Here is a 27,410-nt window from a genome sequence, read left to right on the forward strand (position 1 = left end):
ATGGCTATGAACTCCCTTAGCTTTTTTTTGTCTGGGAAAGATTTAATTTCTCCCTCATATCTGAAGGATATTTTTGATGGATAGAATATTCTTGGCTGAAGATTTTTATTTTTTAAAGTTTTGAATATGACCTTCCAATCTTGCCTAGCTTGTAAAATTTCTGCAGAGAAATCTGCTGAAAGTCTGATAGGGGTTCCTTTGTAGGTTATTTTCTTCTGCCTTGCTACCATGAGTACTTTTTCCTTGTCATTCATTTTTGCCAGTTTTACTACTATATGCCTTGCAGTAGGTCTTTTTACATTGACATATCTAGGAGACCTGAAAGCTTCCTCCACACGCATTTCTCTCTCATTTCCTAGATTTAAGAAGTTCTCTCCTATTACTTCTTTGAGCACATTTTCTGCTCCATTGTCCTTCTCTTCACCTTCTTGTATACCTAAAATTCTTATCTTGCATTTGCTCAGTGAGTTGGCTGTTTCTCGATTTTCTTCACAACTTTTTTAGTCTTAGTTCTCTCTTCTTCCCTTTCTGGAGCCTTTCAACATGTCTATCTTTGATTATGCTGATTTGCTCCATTAAGATGTCCACACGAGCATTCAAGGAATCCATATTATGTTTGATTTCTTCCATTGTATTTTTCATCTCTCATATTTCTGATAGATTCTTCTTTATAGTTTCAATCTCCTTTGTGAAGTAGCCCCAGAACTCATTGAAGTGTTTCTCTATATTTTCTTTTACCTCATTGACGTTTTTGATGATAGTTATTCTGAATTCATTGTCATTTAGTTTACTTATTTCTGAGTCTGCAGGACATAATTCTGTGTAATTATTGTTTTCCCTCTGGTCTGCAGCTTTTATGAACTGCCTCATACTGGAAGTATGATTTTTCCCCATTGTAATATTATTCGGTAGCAGTTACAGCTTATTGCCACTAGATGGGCATTAAGAGCCACATATTCTGAGCCCTCCACCTTCAGCTTACCTCATGGAGCCTCCCTTGGCAGCAATCACAGCATTTAGGGGAGGGAGCAAAGTTCTCTCTTACCCCATTCCAGATCCTCTGATGGGGGCTCCAGCCTCTCTGTCTTCCATCGTTTGCCTCCTATGTGTCTCCAAGGATTCCTGTACTATTATGATACTTTTTGTTGGAATATAGTTGCTTCTTGTTGTATGTTGGAGGGGAGAGAGTCCCAGGCAAGCTCACTCTGCCATGATGCTGACATCACTGTAGGATAATTTATTTTAAAAAAGGAAAGAAATGAAAGAACTACATTGTAAATACAGCCATTTCAGGGGAAAAATAATTACTGCTGTTGTATTAAATCACTAAGATTTGGACTGGCTTGATATGCAACAATAGTAACTAGAACACATTTTTGTACTTGGAAGAGGGGTGTCTCCAACACTAACAGTAAAACCATGTAATGTTGTCATAGGATTATGAGGCAGGCTGAGTACAAAATGACCTCAGACATGTAAGAGCCTTGAGGGGACCATTGCTGAGGCCTTCAAGAGAAGTTGGAAAGATATCCTTAAAACCTGGATGAAAAGGGAACCATTTTCATAAAGTGAAAGAAAATCTATAGTAATAAGTAAAACATTGAAAGGAACATAAAGAACTCAGTGACCTTGCTAAAAAGATTTCCAGAGGGAATATTGAAAATTCCACCTGTCTACACATGGCCCAGGGGATAATATGAGAGGATTTAGATATGCTAAAGAAAAAAAAATGTTAATACAGGCAGTTAGGAAGTTCTGGGTTCCAAAATAAATAGCTTCTCTCAGCAAAGTCTCTTCAAGAATGGGGCTCAGACCAAAGATTAAATAGAGATTGGGGCTGTAAAATCACTTGTTAAAACTTCAGGACAATCCAGGAGCTAGTCCCGCGGCATAGTAATTAGGTTCACATGCTCCACTTTGGCAGCTGGGTGTTCACCAGTTCAGATGCCAGACAGGGACCTACACATTGATCATTAAGCCAGGCTGTGGCAGCATCTCACATCCAAAAAAGTTGAGGAGGATTAGCACAGATGTTAGCTCACCAACAATCTTCCTCAAGCAAAAAGAAGAAGATGGGCAACATACATTAGCTCAGAGTCAATCTTCCTCAAAAAAAAAAAAATCCAATGAAATGAAACAAAACAAAAATTCAGAAAAACCTAAGACCTTATAAGTCCCCATAGGAAAACAATAAGCCCTGTTAGAATCTTAAGATTATGCCTTTTAGAATCTTTTCAGTAAAAAGAAGCACTTCTAATAAATCTTTAGGGCATTGTAATGCTGCAGCTTCACAGGAATCTCATGATAGCAAAAGGGAATGTTTCAAAGGGGTTTGTAGCTGTGGCTTTTGTCTCAGGGAGTGAACTCAAGTAAGGTTCATAGAAAATTCACTGTGTGTATGCAATTTTTTTTGGCATAAACACCTCAAGCTTGGTGTTAGGCATAAGCAGGATGAGATACAGAAATAGTAACTATACCAGTAATTCAAACAACATATGTTTTCCCTTGAATCCATGAGAAAGATGTCAACATCATTTTTAAATTACTTCACAAAATCTGGAACTATTGTACTGAGAGAATACAGTTATACTGTCTGTTTGGAGGTATTTTACAATAATAGAAATATCTTAAAACTTCATCTTTATTAACACTTTCTTAGATGTTTTACAAACAAATTTTTTAAACGTAATTCAGGAAAAAACATTTAGAATTTAGTATGAGATAAACAGGAGTTATTATCTTTGGATATTCACCTAGGAACACGTGCCCTTGTAAGGTAGACTGTCCAAGGCATAGCTACTAAGTTCATGAAAATAACTTCCCTGCAGTCTGAAAAAAATAAAATTTAATTTCATTTGAATATCATGAAAATGAAATGAGAATGATTCACTGTCATGACGTGTGGCAGACTAGTTACATGACCAATCTACAGAGTTAGATGAATAGACAGACTGATAGAGAAATAGGTATCTACATCTATATTGGATCTCTCTCTTTCTCTCTTCCCACAGGTATATACATACACAAATATACACACAAATATAAATCTTAACCATACCTAAAGTTATTCCTATCAGAAGCAGAAATTTATGTGAAAGCAGAAACCCAGAAAAATTAAGCATCAGTGAGTCTCCTCACCAAGGATGTTAGGCACAGGAAATAAACAAAATGCTGTCTGTTCCACGGCCTTGTGTGGCACAGTACAAAGGAGAGACACTACAAGGCACACGAAGGACGATAATCAGATAGAAGATCCTTCCTACACCCTCAGTGTTAGGGTAGACTAGAAAGAATCTCCCCTTCCAACAGTAAGTCCAGGAACACTGGAGAAAATGGTCTGTTTCAATGAAGAGCACTGAGTTGAGTGCTGAGAACTCAGTTGAGACTTTGTCAGTCATTTAAAGGTCCAAGCTTCTTTGCTGGAGGTAGAGGCCATGTGGATCATCACTGAGCCACCGCACATATAAGGGAAGAAATCTTCTTAGATACTCAGCTCAGTAGACATTTCAGATGACTCCAACCAGCTTCTAACTGCCACTTCTAGTGAAAGTTCCCCAAAAGAGAGGAACTGTACTGAACCCAGCCATTTCAAAACACTGGGGAGAAAACAATAATATTTGAGAAATAATGAGAAAAACATTATATTATTGTTTTGTATAATATGTTATTGTTTTAAATCAGTAAATTTTTGTGTGGTTTGTTACACAGCCACAATGTGATGACCTGAGTTAAATTATATAATATATTTATAATGGTTGACATTATAAAGGTGAAATAAAATTAGTATTGATAGATAAATTGCACAGAAAAATGTCTTAGATAATCATTAACAAATATAGAATCATAGTACATTTTGTCTTAAGCAACACAAAGCAAGCATGAAATGAGGAAAATAATCCATCTGAAGACAAGGATGAGATAAATGTGGACATAGAGAAGGCAGATAATTGGAAAGCACTAAAAAAAAGGGTAGAAATGAATCCAACTATGTCATTTCTTTCAGCAAATGTAAACATACTTAATGCTACAAGTAAAAAGGAAATAATCTAGACTGGAGAAAAAATATTGTTTAAACTGGGCATATATAAAATGAAAACATACAGAATGTGTGATAAATAAGGAATGAGACATGTTTCATCAGGCAAATATTAAGTCAATAGTAAATGGATTTAGCTTCTGTGATAATAAGCAAAATAAATTTTATGGAAAAAACATCAAGAGATAGAAAAACACTCACAAATAGTATAATACAGGTCATTATTTATTTTCAGATACTTTCACTGCCTTTACTCTGCAGTGTTCTGTAGCTGAGGATACTATTATTCTCATGATCCACTGACAGATGGCTTTTGTAGGAAATCCCAATGGCAGCTGTAGTGAAAGTTTCAAAGTTCTGTAGGACATAATCCAACATATATTTCCTTTATTTACCTCTTTCTCTGTTTTAATTGGGGTCTCTGGCAGTAGCTAAGACTTTCCATTGTTCCAGTTCCCATGAGACAGCTAGAAATCAGGCACAAAGAAAATAAGGTATTGGAAGAGACAAGCTACTCAAGCATTTTCTTCTCATACTGATGAAGGAAGCAACAGAAGAATGAGAAAAACATGATGTCTCTGAAGTCTTCAGCCTGGAATTGGTAAACAGACACTTTCAGCCATACGGCATTGAGCAAAGCAAATAAGCACATGGCTAGGCCCATGTGTATTGGGTGAGAAGTTCATTTCTCCATTGGAGATCAGGAGAATCCAGTGAATATCTGTAAAGCAATATTCTATTACCCTCAGACTTCAATTATACATTCACAAGAAGGCAATTGAGAAAACCACTTAGCCACAAGAAGATCATTTTCCACAATTATCATGGTAGATGAGTGATAAAGATATTGGAAAATGAAGAACATTCTAGAGGAATAAGCCAGGAACAATGACCAAAAGGAAAAAAAAAAACCCTGAGAAATTGGTGCAAGAAAAAAAATTACTTTATTTATGAATTTCTTCATTGAAAATGTAGAAATGCACAAATACCTGCCTAGTGAGATTTGAGAATATCTAAGAACAAATTTCTGTATATTCTCTCATTCTTTTTTTCCTTATAAGTTTGTTTATTGCTGTGGTCAGGACCCTGATTCACCAAATGTTTTGGATTTTTCAGTGACTTGCATTTCACAGGTCATCAAATAAGAAAAAAGCATTTCTAGATTTGCTTGTTATCTGCTCAGCACTCATGACTAAATGAGACCTTTGATTTTTTTTCTTTGCAAAGTGGTTGAGCTTATTTTGTATGAGAGAACCAAACATTTGGTAACCAGAAAGGTGAACTCATTGATTAATGTTGTTGGTTAATAATCTGGTCTTCTTACTTCTTGACTAAAGATCATATTGCACTTCTTTTATCTTTGGAGTATAGGGTAAACTATGAAACATCAGTGAAAGAGGCCTACGTAACACCTGGCTAGATAATTTAAGCACTAAAAATAAAATTATGTAATAGTAATTTTTTTTTTTTTTTTACAAATTGAGACATAGACTCTGACACATAATCTTCAAACATACTCAAGAGGAATATGATGGAAAATGACATAGGGGAATAAAAAGAAATCCACCGCCATTGTAACATTTTTCTGAATTACTTAAGAGTGTAAGGATAGAAAAGAAATTTGAAAAATTAAATATTTCATTAAGGTCTCTGTCAATCTATTATATCTTAGTATTAAAATATTGACTTGAAGGGTAAACACATTTTATCTTTCCAGATTTTAAAAATAGTGAGTATATCAAAGTAAGCTTAGAACTTAATCTGTGTTATCTCTGCCTGTCCTCAATAAAATCCTCATAGGTGGCAAGACGTTATCACCTAATGTAGTGAATTGTGCAACACTGCACGTACTTTTCAGCCTCCCTCAGAGTATCCACAAGACCCCTCTCTTCTCCAAAATTATTCTCATTCATAAATTTCTTTCTTCCATAACATAACATACTTTCAATTTCATCAAGAATATATGACTGAGCAAGACGGTGGATGTTTCCCCATTTCTACCCCACAGAGAGAACAATGTGGTAGCCATCAGCTGGTAAATGTGCTTTTGGGTAAGCTTTGGGATCCAGGTAAAAAGTTGTGAAACTCAGGTCTAGCCCAAACTTGCTAGTGGCATTTTATCCAAGGCATGCCTTCCCGCATCCATGTGGTCCTGCTTACAGACTTAGCAGTGCCCCTGACACCTCATCCCTCTGCAGGTTCAGCTCAGTACTGTTTGGCATTGGTCCCACCTCAAACACAATGTGCCAAGTGATCCAAAAAGAAACACACCTATTCTTGCCCCTAGATGCAGGCCCACTGAGCTTGATCTGACTGTGGATCCTGAAGCAGTCCTAAGACCCAGCTCTAGCCCCACTCAGCTGTGGTCCAGGGACAGTTCTGCCTGCCCCAAAACTGGGCAGAAGTCACAATAATCTCTATGCCTGGTGACAAGTTTCAGACTTTGCTCCCAATTGTGGACATTGAAGCAGCCCTGTGACTTAATTCCCAGTCTGCTCAGCCTTGGTACAGGGCCACTCTTGCCTGATGTAGGACCTACTCAGTGACCTGGCAGGACACCTCCCAGAGACCTGGTGGGAGCAACTCTCATCCACAAACCTAGTAACAGGTGTGCCTTCTGTGACCCAACTGTAGACCTTGAAGCAGACCCTCGTCCCAGTTGCAATCTTACTGACCAAGGTTCTGGAAGCCATCTCTCTGACCCAGAAACCAGACAGGATTCAAGCCCACCCATATCCTTGGTAACAGGCCCATCCACAAAAGTACTAAAAATAAGAAAAATAAGTAGAGTTACAATAAATGAAAACATATTCTACAGGCAAGCATATGCATAAGTACAATGCTGTTGATAGGAGTATAAATTTGCCACACATTGTTGAAGGAGTATTTGGTGGCATTTCTAAAAATTTAAGAGCTATTTGATCAACTAATAACATTAAAATTATTTTAGAAAAATATTTGCACATATGTACAAAATATAGACATAATATTTTATTTACAACCTACTCATAAGTTAAAAAATATCAGAAGTTTTCAATTCTTTTCACATCCATATTCAGAAATATATGCAAACATTAAAAGCAAAGACTACAAATTTGTAACAGTATTAATAGATGTTTCTGGAAAATATGTTAAGTAAAAAATAAACAGGTTGAACAAACCATGGTAAGAAATCATGTATGTTTAAGTAAATGTTTTTGCATTTGTGTATTGCAAGTTCACGTGAAAATGAAAATAAGTAAATACAGAAAAAAAATTAAGAGTTTCTTCCTGGGAAAGAAAATTAAAGTATACAGTGAAAAAGGATATTTGTTCCTTCATTTTCTTGTATCTTGGACATGTTGTATGGTGAGGTGAATTATAATGTGCCTATGACAAATATTAAATAAAATCAAAATAATTAGTAAAGGAAAATAACACAGCTGATCATTTTGTCCAGATATGAGCTCGTGAATTCAAATCATTCCATTACCTGACAATGTAAAGTTTCACAACAGCTTATTAACATAATTCCTGTCATTAATGAGATAAGTCTCAGACAGGAAAGCCCCTTGGGTATAAAAACTGTCCAAAATTGGACCTAAGTATTTGCATTTACAATCCTTAGTGTCGGTGATGACAACTCAAGTCTGTGGCAGAACTCATGTCCAATATACATAATTAGCTTTTGTTCTCATTAGTCAATTTTAACCACCCACAAAAATGCAAGACACTTTGAACACTAAATGCACTAGCAATCAGAATAATAGCAGTATTTAAACAGGAATGTTCATTCTGTTGGACGAAAGATCCAACTCATCCAAGTTTACTTTCTATGAGAGAAAATATCCTTTATTGGCCTCATTTTCGGCTTTCACTTCGACAATATTTTAAAGAACAGACTGCCAGAATTAGAGAAGCTGAATTTCTATTAGGTGAGTGGATTTCCCCTAAACCTTTATGCATCTAATATAAGCTTCCCAAAGCCACTCTATCTCTTTTGATGTGTCCAAGTAGGTACATTTATTTCATTGTTTATTAGATGCATGAGAGCCATGAACCTTTATTGAAGGAAACTATTGCATAATAAACTTGTTTCTGAACAATTGATATCGACAGTAGAATTTTTGTCTACTTCTAGGACTCTATTGACTGCTCAAGATAGCTCATATATTATCTCCTTAACTTGAAACCTCTGTAAAAATATCAGTGTACTCATTATAATCTTCACCTTGTAAATGATGTATATCATTGCCTTAGTCTCTATTGTACAGACAAAGATTGCAAGGAGAATATTTAGTTCTGACTTTTCTCACTTCTTATATACTAATGGGATAGAGAAAGGTGGAAAAATAAATGATATCAGAAATTCTTTATACTACTTCTTCAAATGTATCAGTAAAACAATCCACAGGGAATTAAAGTAGATTTCCAAGTATGACTGAAACAGTTAACTATTCCATTCTGTTCAAAATTTTTCTACTTCTGTTAACCTATTCCATCAAAGTAAAAAGTGAGACAATCTTCATTTACGGAAGGATGAGGCAAACATTTTATATTTATGCATGAATTCCAAGCCATAATTTGGTAAATTAATTTAGCCTGCTCTTAGTGTCTATCTTAATATAATTTATTCTGTATTAATTGAATAAATACATTACGGAGTGTGATATATGATTTAGTTTGAGACTAACCACATAACCATGAAAATATCCCTGAGAAAAGAGTTGAATCAACAAATATTGGAAGCAACGAAAAGAGACAGATCTTAAAGGTACAAGTGAATAAACAATTATAATTTTTCTTCTTTTTTTCACAGGAAAGAACCATCATGACTGAGAAATTAACCAATGTGACCATCATAACGGAATTCTTGCTTATGCAATTCCCTGATGACCAGGTTCTACAGAGACTCTGTGCCGTGTTGTTCTTCCTCATTTACTTGGCATCACTGAGAGGGAACATCCTCATTACCACCCTTACCACCATTGACCAGCATCTACAATCCCCCATGTATTTCTTCCTGAAAAATTTGTCTTTGATTGATTGTTTTATTTCTGTCACTATCCCCAAATCCATCATAAACTCTTTGACCAACAGCTATTCAATCTCCTTTTTGGGATGCTCCTCACAGGTTTTCCTTCTTATGGTTTTGGTTGCACAGAGTATGCTCTCCTCATAGTGATGTCCTATGATTGCTATGCTGCCATCTGCCACCCTCTGCACTATGAGGCTATCATGAGTAGGGGCAGCTGTGTGAAGATGGTGACTGCATCGTGGTTCAGTGGGTGTGTTTATGGATCCCTTCATGTTGCAGGTACATTCTCTGTTCGTTTCTGTGGACCCAATACAGTACATCAGTTCTTCTGTGATGTCCCATCACTGCTTCAAATTGCTTGTTCTGGGGATCAAATTCTAGAATATGCATTTATTATTGCTGGCTGTTGTTTTGCTTTTGTATGTTTCATTTTCATGGTTGTTTCCTATGTTCAAATTTTCTCCACTGTCCTAAGAATTCCTTCTGCACAAAGCAGGTCCAAACCTTTCTCCACTTGTATTCCACATATCACCGTGGTGACCTTATTCCTCTCTTCTGGATTTATTGCATATTTAGGTTCAACCTCAAAATCACCATCTTCGCTGAACCTCTTTATGTCTGTGTAATATTCTCTTTTAACTTCCAGCCTGAATATTGTCATTTACAGTCTGAGAAACAGAGACATTAAGGTGGCTCTTAACAATTTTTTGGGGGGGAAATATTCCCAAAGTTGTAAATGTCTGAAATATCAATGAATTTTATACATAATAAATTATATAAAATATTTGGTTAATGCAAATGTGTCTTAAAATTATTATATACCTATTAGGTCATTGTTGCTGCTACAAAAGATGCTACTTTTTATATTATTACATGGGTCAGTCAGTCAGATGAGTGTCTTGGCAATTTCCAATCCAGTGGAAATCTCCCACTCCTTAATGTCACATCAAAGGATGCATGTTCAGAGTAATAATATTTTTCTTTTTTTTTCATCTTTAACATCAGTCTCATTCCTCCTTAAGATAATTTTAAGATAATTTCAAAATGTAAATCTTTATTATAATTCCTCGCCATGAACTTTTCCCAATTTATTCTTTCAATAGTTTTAATGATAATGAGTAATTTCAAATTTATTTTTTCTTTTATGAGTTTGAATTGGGAAGGATATTTTTATGAACTCAGTTTAATTGATTACCTAAACGATTAATTTTTCATATGGACTTGCAGATACTATACTCATAACAGTCTTTGATAGAATTTATGAGTATAGTATATTGGTAAAAATTTCCATTGGCAATCATGTAGTGACATTTTAAGAGTAGTGATATTGCTTTGCAAATGGGCAATTCTCATTACAGAGTACAAGTTAAGAAGCATATTCAGGAGCAGAACATTTAAGAGAAAGCACAATTTTGTATCCTTATTTTTTGTATTTCTAGAGTTTGTTTCACATAAATGTATAAATTTAAATATATCTAGCAATAAATTGAAATTTATTTTTTCTGAGATTATCTTCTTTTATATTTACTTCTAAATTTAACTTCTTTTCAGTTTAAATGTAGTGTAAAACATTAAATTGACATTTTACCAATTTAGATGGACTCCTGGTTTCTGAATTTTAATACATTTGCATGGAAAACAATTTTCTTTGTATGTATGTAGGTTTTTATTCCATCATCCCTTACTTCATTCTTCTTTCTACTTATTTCTGTTCTCTAACTTTTTTCTCTCCTACTTATTTCCCTTACATTTCTTTTCTTTATTTCTTAAGTAGAGATATGTATTCCATATTCCACATCAGTTATCACATATTTTCTCCATTATTTGACTGTTTACTTCTGTGTCCACTCACAATCCTTTACCCCCAAAATGCCTTTTCCCTTTCTCTCTTTCTGGTAAAATTGGAAGTGAAACAATAACAATTCGTCCAGGTCTTGAAACAGTAATCATGATGATTATAATACTATTTTTGTTGTTCATGGTGATGATAATGGTGATGGGACAACTGCCTTTTCTGAGCATTTTGCATGAATTTACCCATTATTTCTGCGCAAAAAAAACCCCTCCAATGGGGCTGGCCCCGTGGCCGAGTGGTTGGGTTCGCGCGCTCTGCTGCAGGCGGCCCAGTGTTTTGTTGGTTCGAATCCTGGGCGCGGACATGGCACTGCTCCTCAGACCATGCTGAGGCAGCGTCCCACGTGCCACAACTAGAAGGACCCACAACGAAATGTACAACTATGTACCGTGGGGCTTTGGGGAGAAAAATAAAATCTTTAAAAAAAAAACCCTCCAAGATAACTACTACTAATTTATTTTTATGTGAAAAACTGAGACACACAAGGACTAAGGAGTGTATCCTAAGTCAAAGAAATAAAAACTGACTCTGTCACCATGTAATCTTAATTAAGATGTTATTCTGTATTTATGAAAACACCCTTACATATCATGCTCACATCATCCAATTATCAAATAGGTTCTCTTCTGCTGGTTAATGCATTTTTTTCACTATTTTTATATAAGTATAAAATATGATTATCTAAGTCCTTTAATAAATATCTAACACTTGTGTTTGTTTTAAAATATTGTCCTTTTTGAGTAAATGGATTTAAATAAAAATTTTGTGGTTCATTCATATACTGAAACACAATTTGGCAGTAAAAATAATAAACTATTGATTAATGCAAAAAGGTGGGTAAATCTCAAAGGCATAACGATGAGTGAAAAAGTGAGTCTATACAGGGTGCATACTATAAAATTCCACGTATGATATGCTGCAATGGCATGACTATAGGGATGTAGAGCAGAACTGTGGAATGCAAAGGCAAGATTTGAGGGAGTGGTTGATTATAGAGATGCAACCTGAGGAAGCATTTGTGGTGTTAGAACTGTACTGTGTCTTGATTGTGGTAGTGATTACCTCATTGTATGTGTGCATTACAGTTAATGTAAATAAACACGAAAATAAAGTAAATTTTATGTCTTTAGGAGTCAGCCAAAAAATACAATGAGCAACAACAAAATTTCAGGTGTGTGGACATTTTTCATGCCCATTCCCACATCTTCATGGCTCAGTTTTCTGTGCTATCACTGCAGGGACAGCTGAGCATAGTTGAGACTTGATAGTGCCTCTTGACCACATCTTATAGCACTAGCTTTCAGTTCTAGAGTTTCTGGGATATTGCATCATGGGATGCCTGCAGGAAGAAATTAATATTTGTTTTGGAGAGAGTTAACTGCTGCCTTGGAAAACCAATGTGACATAAGAGCAGCTGGAAATCTCTGCTCTGCCTATCTTCAACAGACACTTCTGAGGCTCTTCTTGCACTGTTCCTGAAAGGATTCTCAGTAATATTGAGCTCCAGTTGCCCACAGCAGTAATCAGATCAATGACACACCCTTGCATTGACATTCCACCCTAAATTGTCTCACTCGCCTTAGTGACTACTCATGTTCCTAGGAATAACTTTGTCTACTTCATAAACTGTGAAATGTCCTTTCCTAGGTTTTACTTTGAGAAAGACAAGCTAAGGCAATAAGTCAGTAAAACTTTTTAGAAAATATAATTCTGTCACCATGTAATGCTATTCTGTCAACCTACAATAATTTTATAGATATTTCCCTATTCTTTGAAATAGCTTGTTACAACAGAAAAACACATAAACATTTAAATCTTGTACTCTTCTCAAATAATCATCTATATTCTAGTTAGTTTAAGGATATTTAATTTCAATTAATATCTCCATTTCAATGCATATAAAGATTGTATAGTCCTTGATATCTACTGCAAATTGATTTCTTATAACCTCCCATTATGTTATGATGCATCAGCTGTGGGAAGGAAAGTCTTTCTCTCTTCTTCCTCAGCTTCATGGAGACCATCATTAAAATCAGTATTTATTTATTGAATAAATATTGCTGCTTGACATTTTAAGTTGTAATTATTTCATTGTTAGTGAATTTGAAAAATTTTCCATATTTATTCACTTCGTGGAAATCTGTTGTGGAATACTATCTTTATCCCTTTGCACAGACACACTCTCAACTGTATAAGAGTTAGATTCTATCACCCAGTAAGTTTTGTAAACTTTATTTAAGATTTTATTTTTTTCCTTTTTCTCTCCAAAGCTCCCCAGTACATGGTTGTATATTCTTTGTTGTGGGTCCTTCTATTTGTGGCATGTGGTACGCTGCCTCAATGTGGTTTGGTGAGCAGTGCCATGTCCACGCACTGCTAACAAATCAAACACTGGGCCGCCTGCAGCAGAGCGTGTGAACTTAACCACTCGGCCACAGGGCCAGCCCCAAACATTTTTATGATGTAAGGAACTGCAGTAAGTGTTGCTATGATTGGTTCACATTATAAATTTAGGAAAGTAGAGGCTATCTAAAGACTGTAAGTTATGATTAATAAGAAGGAGTGTTCACGGTTCAACTAGTTGCATCCTGATTATGAATCAAAACTTCAAAATTAGAGGAATTACTTTCTCAAAACAAAATAATCTATAAAGAATGTCTGAATGAGAGATTCTCTATTTCTAGGTAATCAGTGGTGGCATTTCTCCCACCACTTGAAGCTAGCAAATTGATATCTCATTTTTTGAATCATATCCTGATCTGGGCATGACAAATATTAGCTTGTGCCTTGAATGTGATTGTGCCATTGGGTGAGGAGAATGTATTCATTGTAATTTCTTCACTCTGATCTTCTGAAAAGTAATGTTCAACATAAATAGTCATCATGGAATCACAAACATAAAGTTGAATTAAATATGACATAACTGCCTTTACCAATGTGTTATATATTGTAATATGTCCTCAAGCCACAAATTGACATCAGTTTAGTTTAGCTAGAAGAACTCTTTTCAGCATTTCTTGTAAGGCAGGTCTAAAGGTGATGAAATCACTCAGTTTTTGTTTGTCTAAGAAAGTCGTTCTTTCTCCTTCATTTCTGAAATACAACTTTGCTAGATAAAGTAATCTTGATTGGCTGGGTTTTTTTTCTTTCATCATTTTGAATATATCATCTCTCTCCTGGCTTGTAAGATTTTTGCTGAGAAATCCACTGATAGCTTCATGTGTTTATACTTGTAAGTTACAAGTTTCTTTTATCTTGCTACTTTTACGATTCTCTTTGTCTTATACATTTGATAGTTTTCTTATTATGTGTCTTTGATAAGATCAATGTCAGTTGAATTTGTTTGTGGACATGTGAGCACATGAACTTGGATGTCCAAATCTCTCTCTAGATTTGGGAAGTTCTCAGCCATTCTTTCTTTAAATGAGCTTTCCTACAGTTTCTCCTCTTCTCCTATGGTACTCCAGTGACTCACAATTTTTTTCTTTTCATGGTATCACATAGTTCACACAGACTTTGCTCATTTCTTTTTTTTCATTCTTTTTTATTGCATTCTCCTCTGACTGGGTAATTTCTAAGGTCCTGTCTCCTCCTAACTCATAGATTATTTCTTCTGCAGAATCCATTCTGCTGTTGATGCTCTTTATAGTTTTTTTAAAAAATTTCTTTCATTATTTAGTTCAGCTTTAACATTTGTTTGGTCTTTTTAAATGATTTCTATCTCTTTGTACAACTTCTGTTATTTACATAATAAAGAAATCAAGATAGATGTTTTAAGAAAGCTCAGTGAGATCCAAGAAAACTCAGAAAGAAAAATCAACAAAATCAGAAAATCAATAATAAAACAAAATGAGATTTCCATGTCTTTTTAGTCAGTGGAAAATTATTTTGCTCCTTGATGTCCTATGTTTATTTGATTTTTTTATGCTACTTGATATCTTGCATTTCTGTCTTTTCATTTGAAGTAGGAATTACCTCTTCTAATCTTTATTGACTACTTCAGGACAGAAATACTTTCCAGCAGCCCTTTTTAGGATTCTGAGGCTTTCTCAGACTTCTATGGATATTCCTGCTCCATACTTTTCACTCCACTTGTGACAGAATTCTTAAGCTTGTATATCTTCTCTCAATTCTGTCAATTCAGTCTGGGTGTTGACAGCCTCACTTTTGCTTTTCGAAGTATGATGCTAAATGCTTGAGTTTGTGGTGCATTACACGCTGACAGATTTAGGCCAGCTTTCAGCATGCAATAACTCACCATCTGAATAAGCTCACTCTCACCATCATCATGGGTGTGCAGGAGCTGGCCATGGGGTGGGAGTGTGTGTGCACGAGCCACATGGAGCATCAAGGGTGTTCATGTTCCATCAATGGCCCCTGTAGGTTAGTGATGAGATTTTCATGGCAGGTTCCTGGGAATCTCGTGTGATAGCCTTCCAATGGAGTCTGCTGTGTAGTTGAAAGGATGTGTATCCCTTTGATATCTGCCATTCTGAGTCCTGCTTGTTCTCTCAGCCACTCACTGCCACCTAATAATGCAACTAATGACTCAACACTCTGAATGAGGTAAAAAAAAATGAGCCTCTTTAGCAATGTCTTGCACATCTGAGGAATGCAGGCACTCATTCACATGCTCTCACTTTCCTTCACGTGAGGAGCCACAGGCCACCATGTGCTATATTGGCAGTGAGCAGAGCTGCCTTCAGGAAGGGATGATGCAGGTAAAACCAATCTGTTCCTCTTATCCTTTCTGTCACATATAATAGCTCTAGATTAGCTGATTGTGGAGGAAAATTACTTTCCAGACAAATACTCAATATGGATAAGACTTCTATATTCAGCAAACATATGCCTGAAAGGACTGCCACCCATAAGATGGCCAAGGCAATGTGAGGTTTCACAGCTTTTAAGAACAGGGTAACAATCCCACTTGGAGGCAAAGCTACAGGCTACAAGTCTAATATAAACAACCTAAATTTGCACCTCAAAGACTAGAAAAAGAAGAAACAAAACCCAAAGTTAGAGAAGGAAAGATACAAGAAATATCAGAAAGAAGTAAATGAAGTACAGACTAAAAAGAACAGAAAAAAGTGATGAAAGTCGGAGCTGGTTCTTTGAAAAGAGAAAGAAAATTGAGAAACCTTTGGCTAGAGTCACAATGAACGAAAGAGAGAGGGTTCAAATAAACAAATTCAGAAATTAAAGAGTGATTAAAACTGATACCACAAAAATAAAAGGGACATAGGAAACTACTATGAATAATTATATGTTAAATTTGACAATCTAGAAGAAATATACAAATTCCTGGAAACATGCACACTACCAAGATTGCATCATAAAGAAATAGAAAATATGAGTAGATTGATAACTAGTAAGGTGATAGAATCAGAAATCAAAAACATCCAAAGAAATGAAAGTCCAGAATCTAGCAGCTTCAGTGCTAAATTCAACCAAATATCTAAAGAATTACAATCAATCTTTCTCAAACTCTACCAAAAAATAAAAGAGAAAAGAATAGTTCCAAACTCATTTAATGAGACCAGCATTACCTTTATACCACAACCAGAAAAGGAAGCAACAAGAAATATAATTATAGGCCAATATCCCTGATAAACCTAGATGCAAGAATCCTCAACAAAATATTAGCAAACAAAATTCAAGAACATATAAAAAAGATCACACATCATGATAAAGTGAAATTTATTCCAAGGATGGCTTAATGTCCATAAATCAATCAATTTGATATGTCACATTAATAAAATTAAAGTCATATGATTATTTGAATAGATTCAGAAAAACCATTTCACAAAATTCAACATATATTTATGAGGAAAAACTCAACAAAGTGGGTATAGAGGAAAATATCTCAACATAATGAAGGTCATAGATGACAAGCCCATAGCTAACATATATACAATGATGAAAAGATGAAAGTTTTTCCTCTAAGATCAGCACCAAGACAAGAATGCCCATTGTTGCCACTTTTATTTGACATAGTATTGGAATTCCTGGACAGAGCAATTAGACATGAAAAGAAATAAAAGGCATCCAAATTGGGAAGGAAAAACAAAAATTGTGGCTATTTTCAGATAATGTATTATATACAGAAAACTCTAAAGACTCTGCCAAAAACTATTTGAACTAATAAATTCAGTAAATTTGCAGAACACAAAATCAATATACAAAAATGTTTTGCAATTCTTTACACTAATACACTACCAGAAAGAGAAATTAAGACACCAATCTCATTTACAATTGCAACAAAAGAACAAAGCCTGGAAATAAACTTCACCAAAGAGGTGAAAGACTTATACATTGAAAACTATAAGATGATAATGAACAAAAATGATAAAGACAAAAATAAATGTAAAAATATGCCCTGTTCATGGACTGGAATAATCAATATTTGGTAAAATATCCATAAAAAGAAGTCTACAGATTCACTGCAATCCCTATAAAAATTCCATCTTTTAACAGAAATAGAACAAATGATTCTAAAATTTGTATGGAACCACAGAAGATCCCAAATAGCCAAAGCAATCTTGAGGAAGAAGAACAAATCTGGAGACATTATGCTCCCTGATATCAAACTATATTACAAAACTATAGTAACAAAAGCAGTATGATACTGGCATAAAGACAGACACATCCATAGAACAGGATAGAGAGTCCAGAAATCATCTTACACATATATAGTAAATTAATCTGTGAGAAGGAGCTAAGAATACATGATGAGGATAGCACAGTCTTTTCAATAAATGCTACTAGGAAAACTGGACAGACACATGCAAAACAATGAAACTGGATCACCATCTTACACCATACACAAAATTTAACTCAAACTGGATGAAAGACTTGAATGTAAGACCTGAAACTATAAAACTCTTAGGAAAAAAATACATGGTAAGCTATTTGATTTTGGTCTTGGTGATGATGTTTTGAATTTGAGAACCAAAAGGAAAGACAACCAAAGCAAAAATAAACAACTAGTACTACATTAAAAAAAAACCCTTCTGAACAGCAAAGAAAATCATGAACAGAATGAAAAGGCAATCTAGTGAATGAGAGAAAATATTCGTAAAACATATATGTGATAAAGGATTAACATCCAAATAATTTTAAAATCTCATACAACTCAATATTAAAAAAAAATGAACAATCCTATTAAAAAATGGGCAGAGGGTCTGAGTAGATGTTTTTCCGAAGAAGACATAGAGTTTATGAAGGAAATTATGTTTGAAAATTTGAAATTTAATTTTGATTATTAATTATTTGAAAATTAATTTTGTATTTAAAAATAATTTCTTATTTTAAAGTGGAAGCTGCATGTGGAAGATCAATTGTGTTCACAGTTGATCCTCATTAGGTGAAAGTTCATTAAGCATGTATTTCCTACATACTAAAACTTAAAATCAATTCTCATGGCATTTTTACAGTCACTCATAGATGTGCAGAACAGTGAAAATTTTAAGTGCCCAATATGCACATTCCTAGCCGATGTCAAACACGATGATGCTCTGCCATCTTAATTCAGCTCTTATACAATGAACAAGTGTTTTGTCTGTGGTCTATTTAGCGTGATAATTTTTCACATTGTATTTTTGCTTTTTATTGATAATTTAGCTCTTTAAAATAGCCCCTAGCATAGCGCTGCAGTCTTATCTAGTGTTCCTAAGCACAAGAAGGCTGAATATTACTTATTGAAAAAAAATGTGTTTTAAATAAGCTTCATTCAAGTATGACTTATAGTGCTATAAGCTATGATTTTAATGTTAATAAAACAAGATACATTAAATAATGTGTCTTTTAACAAAAACACATATGATAAAAGATTATATATTGATCAATTTACAAAATGTTTGTGGCCCAGAGGCTCTCAGAAAACTAACTGTGTTTTTCCTAGGAGCCATGATTCAATATCCACTAATTTAGTTTTCCAATGACTTTATAGAATGTAGCTACTATAGGAAGTGATGTCAGAAAAGAGAGACCAGCCTTTATCTCATCACAAAAAAAAAAAAAACTCCACAATTATCAGCCATCTTGAAATGAAAATAGCCCTGGCAGGGCTAAAGAGTAGAATTAAGAATCTATAGCAACATAGTGGAGAAAAAAACAAACAGAATAACCACACACATACAATTTCTGGCAAGACAAACTCAGTTGAGATGTCTGGAGACATCTAGGAACAAAGTAAAGTAACAGGTGCTATCAGTATCAGACATAAAGCAAGAGCCATTGTAGTCCCTAGTGGCTTGCTGTAGAAAGGACCTCATCAGCCTTTGCCTCAGAGGACCACAACAGCCTCCACAAGAGTCTTTCTGTAGCTTTCACAGAAGAGGGCACTGTAGCATTCATTGACATGGGCCCCAGCGTCCTGCTCCACAGAGGACATGAGAAACTTTTACCACTGAGGTTACTGATAGCTAGTGCCTCCACAGGTCCCTCAGAGAGGGAGCCACTATTGTGTGCCCCCCCCCAAAGGAGCTTCTATTGTTTGTTCTTGGACCAGAATTGTCAATCCACTCAACTCCATGCATGTCCCAAACTCCACAGCCACTGTCACTCCATATGCAACTGTGTTCCAGATCTTGGCCCTGCAACCACTCTATGCACAACTATTTTCCAAACCCTGATATGATGGCTGCTATATGGATGTTTATGTATGAATCAGCAAAGTCACTGTTGTTATCTAGCTCCTTAGGCCCTGGTGTCACTGTTGTTCCATGAGCACCCATGCTTCTGTTCCTGGCTTCATGGATGCTCAATGTGCAGCCATGCTTCAAGCACTGGAGCCACAGTGCTACAGGCTACCCATGCCCTGGACCATGGAGCCGCTCTCACTTTTTCAGCATTCATGCTCTAGATGCCCATGCATCTATGCATCAGACACGAGTGTCACCACAATTGTGAGGGCACTGCAAGTTGGATTCAGTGCCAAGAGGGATCTTCTCTACCATGACAGCATCTGTGGGAGAAAAAGAGATCAGGAGGTTCTTGGCAGCTTTCACCACTGATGATTCCAACAGTCCTTGCAGCTGCTGAAAAACAGCTGCTGCCTTGAACTTTGAGGACTCTTGCAATCTTTGCTGACGGTGACCTCAGGTGACAGAGCTACACGGTGATTATGCCGCTGGCAGTTTCCCAGAGCTGGAGCCATCATACCCACTCATAAGTAAGTGTTTTTCCCGAAAAAAGCTAGTCTGTACGGTCTGGAAGAGGTGAATCCACGATGAATCTGCAGATGTCCATGCAAGGTTATAAGGAATATGAAGAAGTGTGGGAACATCATATCAACAAAAGAGCAAGGTAATTTTCCGAGTAATGACCCCAAAGAAATGGAGATCTATGGATTACAAAACAAAGCCTTCAAAATAATTGCTTTAAATAACATCAGTGAGCTATAAGAAAACACAGACAGACAACATAGTAAAATGAGGAAAACAGTACACAAAATGAGTTCAACAGAGAGTTCAAAATAATTAAAAAAATAAATTCTCGAGCTAAATAATACAATGAATGACATGTAAAATGAAATAGAAAGCACCAACATTGACTAGATCACGCATAAGAAAAAATCTATGGGGGCCGGCACAGTGGCACAGCGTTTAAGTTTGCATGTTCCGCTTCGGTGGCCCAGGGTTTGCTGGTGTGGATCCCGGGTGCAGACATGGCACCAGTTGGCAAGCCATGCTGTGGTAGGTGTCCCACATATAAAGTAGAGGAAGATGGGCACAGATGTTAGCTCAGGACCAGTCTTCCTCAGCAGGATTGTCAGCAGTTAGCTCAGGGCTAATCTTCCTAAAAAAGAAAGTTCTCTGGGAACTCTTTATGAAAAGAAAGTCCTAAGAAAAAAATCTATGAACTCAAGGCAAGTCATTTGAAATCACCTAGTCAGAAGAAAAAAGAAAAGAGAAAAGTTTGAAAAAGAGTTAAGAAAGCCTATATGATTTAAGAATGCCACCAACTGAAATAATATTTGTGTTACAGGAGTCCCTGAAGGAGAAGAGAAAAAGAAAGAGGAAGAAAGTTTATTTAAATAAGTAATGGCTGAAAACTTTCAAAATCTGAAAAGAGGTATAGACATTCAGGTACATGCAACTCATAGATCTTCACGCAGATTCAACTGAAAGAGGACCTTTACTGAGATAATTATAATGCATGCATAAAATCAAAGACAAAGAGATAATTTTGAAAGAAGCAAAAGAAAAGAGACTTGTTACATACAAAGGAAGCTCCAAATGGGTATCAGCAGATTTCTCAGCAGAAATTTTGTAGACTAGAAATCGCAGAAAGCTGGATCAGTGAATTGAAAGACAAGGCAGTGGTACTTACACAATCAGAGCAGCAAAAAGAAAAGAACCAAAACAGTGAAGGTAGCTTAAGAAACTTAAAGGGCAGCATCAAGTGGACTAACATTCACATTACAGGGATCCAAGAACCCAAAGAGACTCACACCAAGACATATCATAATTAAAATGTCACAAGTTACAAACCAGGAGAAACCGTTAAAAGCAGCAAAAGAAAACCATCTTGTTATGTACACAGGAACCCCCATAAGGCAATGAGCAGAATTTTTAGAAGAAAGTTTGCAGGCCAGAAGTGTGTGGCACAATATATTCAAAGCGCTGAAAGGAAAAGAAACTTCCAACCAAGAATACTCTACCTGGCAAAGTTGAAATTTAGAATTGAAGGAGGGGTAAAGACTTTTCCATACAAATAAACCTTAAAAGAGTTCATCACCACTAAACTAGCCATTCAAGAAATGTTAAAGGGAATTTTTAACCCTGAAATGAAAGATCACTAATTAGTAACAGAAAAAAATATATGAAAGTGTATGTCACTGGTAAAGGTAAATATACAGTAAAATACAAAATAATCTAAAGTTGTAAATGTGATGGATTTATCACTTATTAAGCTATTATAAATGTTAAAATATAAGAGTAGTAAAATTAACTGTAACTACAAAAATTTGTTAAGGGTTCCACAAGATGAAAATATGTAAACTGTGACATCAGAAACAAAATGCGGAGAGGGGCAAGTAAATTTTAATCTTTAAGGTGTGTTAAAATTTAAGTTGCTCTGAATTTAAAATTGTCTATTACAAAAATAGGTTGTTATATGTGAGCCCGGTGGTAACCACAAAGCAAAAATCTATAGAAGATAAACAAAAGACAAAGAGAAAGAAATCTAAGCCTACCACTAAAGAGAGTCATCAAACCACAAAAAAGAAGAAAGAAAACAGAGGAACTACAAAATAGCCATAAAAATTAATAAAATGGCAATAAGTACATACATATCAATCATTACTTTAAATGTAAATGGACTAAATTTTCCACATAGTGACATACAGTCATTGAATAAATAAAAAGAGAACATCAGCCTAGATGCAGCCTACAAGAGATTTTCTTCAGATGTGAGCACACATATATGCTGTAAGTGAAAGGATGGAAAATAATAACAAAAACGTATAGGTAGATACAATAATTTCAGAAAAAATTGACTTTAAAACAAAGACTGTAATGAGACAAATAAATGTGTTACATAATAATAAACAGATCATTCCAAAAAGAGGTTATAACATTTGTAAATATATACACACACAACATAGGAAGACCTAAGTACATGAAGCAAGTATTAACAGACTGAATGGGAAAATAGACAGCAATCTAATAGTGAGAGACTTTAATAACTCCATTTCTTCAAAGGGTAAATCATCCAACAGATAACTCATAAGAACAGATTGGCCTTAAAGCACATGTTAGACCAGATGTACATAACATATATACAGAACATTCCCTCCAAAAGCAACAAAATATACATTTTTTCTCAAGTGTGTATGAAGCATTATCCAGGATAGGCCATATGTTAGATCACAAAAGAAGTCTTAGCATATATAAGAAGATTGAAATCTTATCAAGTACCTTTTCTATTTACACTGATATGAAAATAGAAATCAATTACAAGAAGAACTCCGGAAAATTGCAAATATTTGGAGATTAAACAACAGGATGCTGAACAACCAATGGAATAAGAAGAAATCTGGGCAAGGGAAACAATAGAAAAAATTAACAAATGGGACTATATCAAACCAAAAATCTTCTGCACAGCAAAGAAAACTATCAAAAAAATGAAAAGGCAATCTGACAATTGGGAGAAGATATTTGCAGACCATACATATATCAGATAAGGGGTTAGTATCCAAAATAAACAAACTCATATACGCCAACACCAAAAATCCTAACAACCCAATTAAAAAATGTGCAAAAGATATGAACAGACATTTCTCCAAAGAAGATATAGAGATGGCTAATAGGCACATGAAAAGATGTTCATCATTCACTGTCAGGGAAACGAAATCAAAACTACAACAAGACATCATCTCACTCCTGTCAGAATAGCTCTAATTAACAAGATGGGAAACAAGTGTTGGATAGGATGTGGAGAGAAGGGAACTCTTGTAGACTGCTGGTGGGAGTGCAAACTGGTACCGCCATTATGGAAAACAGTATGGAGTTTCCTCAGTAAATTAAGAATAGGTCTACAATATGATCCAGCTATTCCACTGCTGGGTATTTATCTAAAGAAACAAAACAAAAACACAAATGCATAAAGACACATGCATCCCTATGTCCATTGCAGCATTGTTCACAATACCCAAGACTTGGAAGTAACATAGGTGCCCATTAGGGGATGAATGGATAAATAATGTGTGGTATATATACCCAATGTAATCCTACTCAGCCATAAGAAATTATGAAATATGGCCATTTGTGACAACACAGATGGACTTTGAGGGTATTATGCTAAATGAAATAAGTCAGAGGGAAAAAGTCAAATATGGTATGATCTCTCTCATAAATAGAAGGTAAAAGCAATGGCAAACAAATGCATAGCAACAGAGATTGGATTAGTGGTTACCAGAGGGGGAAGGGGTGAGAGAGGAGGGTGAAAGGTGTGAGTGGGCACATGTGTGTGGTGATGGGTTGTAATTGGTCTTTGGGTGGTGAACAAGATGTAATCTACACAGAATTCAATATATTACGATGCACACCTTGAAGTTATATAATGTTATAATCCAATGTTACTGCAATGAAAAAGTAAAATAAAATGCAAAAAAAAAATACCTTAAGAAAAATGAAACCAAAATATACCAAAACTTATGAGATGCAGCAAAATCAGTCTGAAGAATAACATTTAGTGATAAATGCCTACCTGAAGAAACGAAACCTCGGGGACTGGCCCCGTGGTGCAGCGGTTAAGTTCCCACGTTCTGCTTCTCAGCGGCCTGGGGTTCGCCAGTTCTGATCCTGGGTGTGGACATGGCACCCCTTGGCACATCATGCTGTGGCAGGCGTGCCACATATAAAGTAGAGGAAGATGGGCACAGATGTTAGCTCAGGGCCAGGCTTTTCAGCAAAAATAGGAGGACTGGCAGAAGTTAGCTCAGGGCTAATCTTCCTGAAAAAAAAAGAAAGAAAGAACCAAAACCTCAAATAACCTAACTTCACCACTGAAGGAATTAGAAATAGAAGAAAAATATGGATCCCAATTTTAGTACAAGGAAGAAAATAACAAATATCAGAGTGGAAATTAATGAAATAGAGAATAAAAAAGAATATACAAAAGATCAATGAAATTAAGAGTTGGTTTTTGCAAAGATAAAGTTGACAAACACTTAGCTAGATTCACCAGAACAAAAAGAGAGGACTCAAGTAAATAAAATCAGAAATGAAAGAGTAGACATTATCACTGATACCACAGAAATACAATGTATCATAAGAGACTACTACAAATAATCACATGCCAACAAACTTTATTTTTCATTGATGTAACATTGGCTTACAACATGATATACATTTAAGGTATACATCGTTATATTTCTACTTCTGTATATTGTGTTCACTACCAAAAGTATAGTTTTAATTTGTCACCATAAAAATGCCCCCCTTTACTCCTTTCACCTTCCTCCTATCCGATTTCTCCTTTGGTAACCACCAATGTTTTCTCTGTATCTATTGTTTGTTATTTTTTTTTTTCTCTTCCACATATGAGTGAAATCATATGGTGTTTGTCTTTCTCCTTCTGATTTATTTAGCTTAGCATAATATTCTCAAGGTTCATACACGTTGCAAATGGCAACATTTCATCTTATGAGTGGCTGAGTAGTATCTCATTGTGTTTATATGTTACATGAATATGTTTGTATATACATGCAATATATATATTGTATCTTATCTGTTCATCCTTTGATAGGTACTTAGATGGATTCCAAGTTCTTGGCTATTGTAAACAGTGCTGCAATGCTCATAGGGATGCATATATCTTTAGAATTAGTGTTTGTGTTCTTTGGATAAATACCCAGAAATGGAAAAATTGGATTATATCGTACTTCTATGTTTAATTTTTTAAGTATACTCCAAAATTCTCTTCACAGTGGCTGCATCAATTTACATTCCCACCAGCAGTGTATGAGAACTCCCTTTTCTCCTCATCCTCTCCACAACTTGTTTCTTCTCTTTTTAATAATAGTCATTCTGATGGGTGTGAGGTAATATCACATTGTGGTTTTGATTTTTATTTTTAATAATTACTGATGTTGAAGATTTTTTCATGTGCATAGGACCATCTGTATATAAATATGTCTTCCTTGGAAAAAAAATCTGTTTAGATCCTCTAACCATTTTTTAATTGGGTTGTTCATTCTTTTTTTGGACAAGTTGTATGAGTTCTTTAAATATTTTGGATAATAATCCTTTATTGAATATATAATTTGAAAATATATTCTCCCCACTGCTAAACTATCTTTTTGTTTTCTTGATGGTTTCCTTTGCTGTGCGGCAGCTTTTTAGTTTGATGTAGTGCCATTCCTTTCTTTTTTCTTTTGTTTCTCTTGCTTGAGGAGACATATACAAAAAGATGCTTCTAAGACTGATTCTTTTTCTAGAAGTTTTATGGTTTCAGGTCTTAGATACAAGTATGTAATCCATTTTGAGTTAATGTTTGTGTATGGTCTAAGATAATAGTCTGCTTTCACTCTTTTGCATGTGGCTTTCCAGTTTTCCCAGTACCATTTAAAGGCTTTCCTTTTTCCATTGTATGTTCTTGGCACCTTGGTTGATTGTAGCATTTGTTGGGTTGTAGATATTTTACTCACTATGGACTAAAAAGGAAAGAAAAAAGAATTCTCTTATGCCATCATGATGCTGACATTTCTACACCAACAAGGTAGACAACCTAGAAGAAATTAATAAATTTCAGGAAACATACAACTTACTAAGACAAAGTTATGAAGAAACAGAAAATGTGAAAGACTGATGACTGGTAAGGAAATTGAATCAGTAATCAAAAACTTCCCAACACATAAAATCAAGGAACAGGCAGATTCACTGGTGAATTCTACCAAACATTCAAAGAAGAATAAATAGCAATCCTTCTCGAAGTCAAAACTAGAAGAGGAAGCAATAGTTCCCAGCTCATTTTATGAAGGAAGCATTACTCTGATCCCCAAATCAGTGAGGATATCACAAGGAAAGAAAACTACAGGCCAATATCCCGATGAATGTAAGTGCAAAAATCCTCCAGAAAATATTAGCACAGTCAATTCAACAATACATTAAAAGTATTGTACCCCTGATCACGTGGGATTTATTCCAGGGATGCAAATATCATTCAGCATCAGAAATCAAAGAATGTGATACACTACATTAGCGAAATGAAGGATAAAAATCATATAATCATGTCAAGATGCAGAAAAGCATTTGACAATATCCAACATCCTTTTTTGATAATGACTCTCAGCAAAGTGGGATAGAGGAAATATACTTCAACATAATAAAGGCCATTTATGACAAGCCCACAGCTAACACCATACTCAATGGTTAAAAGCTAAACAATTTTCCTCTATGATCAGAAATAAAATAAGGGGATACATAGTTACTCAACATAGTATTAGAAATCCTAGCCAGTGAAGGAGACAATTAAAAAGGTATCCAAATAAAAATGAAACAAAGTTGTCTCTACCTGCAGATGGCACTATATTACATGGAGAAAAAACATAAATACTCTACAAAAAAATCTATTAGAACTAATAAACAAACATAGCAAAGTTGTAAAATAAAAAATCAGTAAGGGGCAGCCCCATCGCATAGTGGTTGAGTTTTATGTGCTCTCCTTTGGTGGCCCAGGTTTGTAGGTTTGGATCCCAGGTGCAGACCTACACCACTCATCAGCCATGCTGTGGCAGTGACCCCTACGCAAAAATACAGGAAGCTTGAAACAGTTGTTACCTCAGGGAGAATCTTCCTCAGCAAAAATTCCATCAATATACAAAAATCTGTTGCTTTTCTATACACCAATTAGAAGATATCACAGGCCAGCATGGTGGCGCAGTTGTCAAGTGTGCACGTTCTGCTTTGGCAGCCTGGGGTTCACCCATTGGGATCCCGGGTACCCAACATGGCACCGCATGGCAAGCCATGCTGTGGGAGGCATCCCAAATA

General features: G+C 35.4%; 1 pseudogene; it reads left to right on the forward strand.

Annotated features, from left to right (window-relative positions):
• The first annotated feature begins 8,846 nt into the window (after window positions 1-8,846).
• LOC124236964 (olfactory receptor 14A16-like) lies at window positions 8,847-9,789 on the forward strand (annotated as a pseudogene).
• Window positions 9,790-27,410: the final 17,621 nt, after the last annotated feature.

This window comes from Equus quagga, chromosome 3, assembly GCF_021613505.1.
Source record: "Equus quagga isolate Etosha38 chromosome 3, UCLA_HA_Equagga_1.0, whole genome shotgun sequence".
Classification (NCBI taxonomy): domain Eukaryota; kingdom Metazoa; phylum Chordata; class Mammalia; order Perissodactyla; family Equidae; genus Equus; species Equus quagga.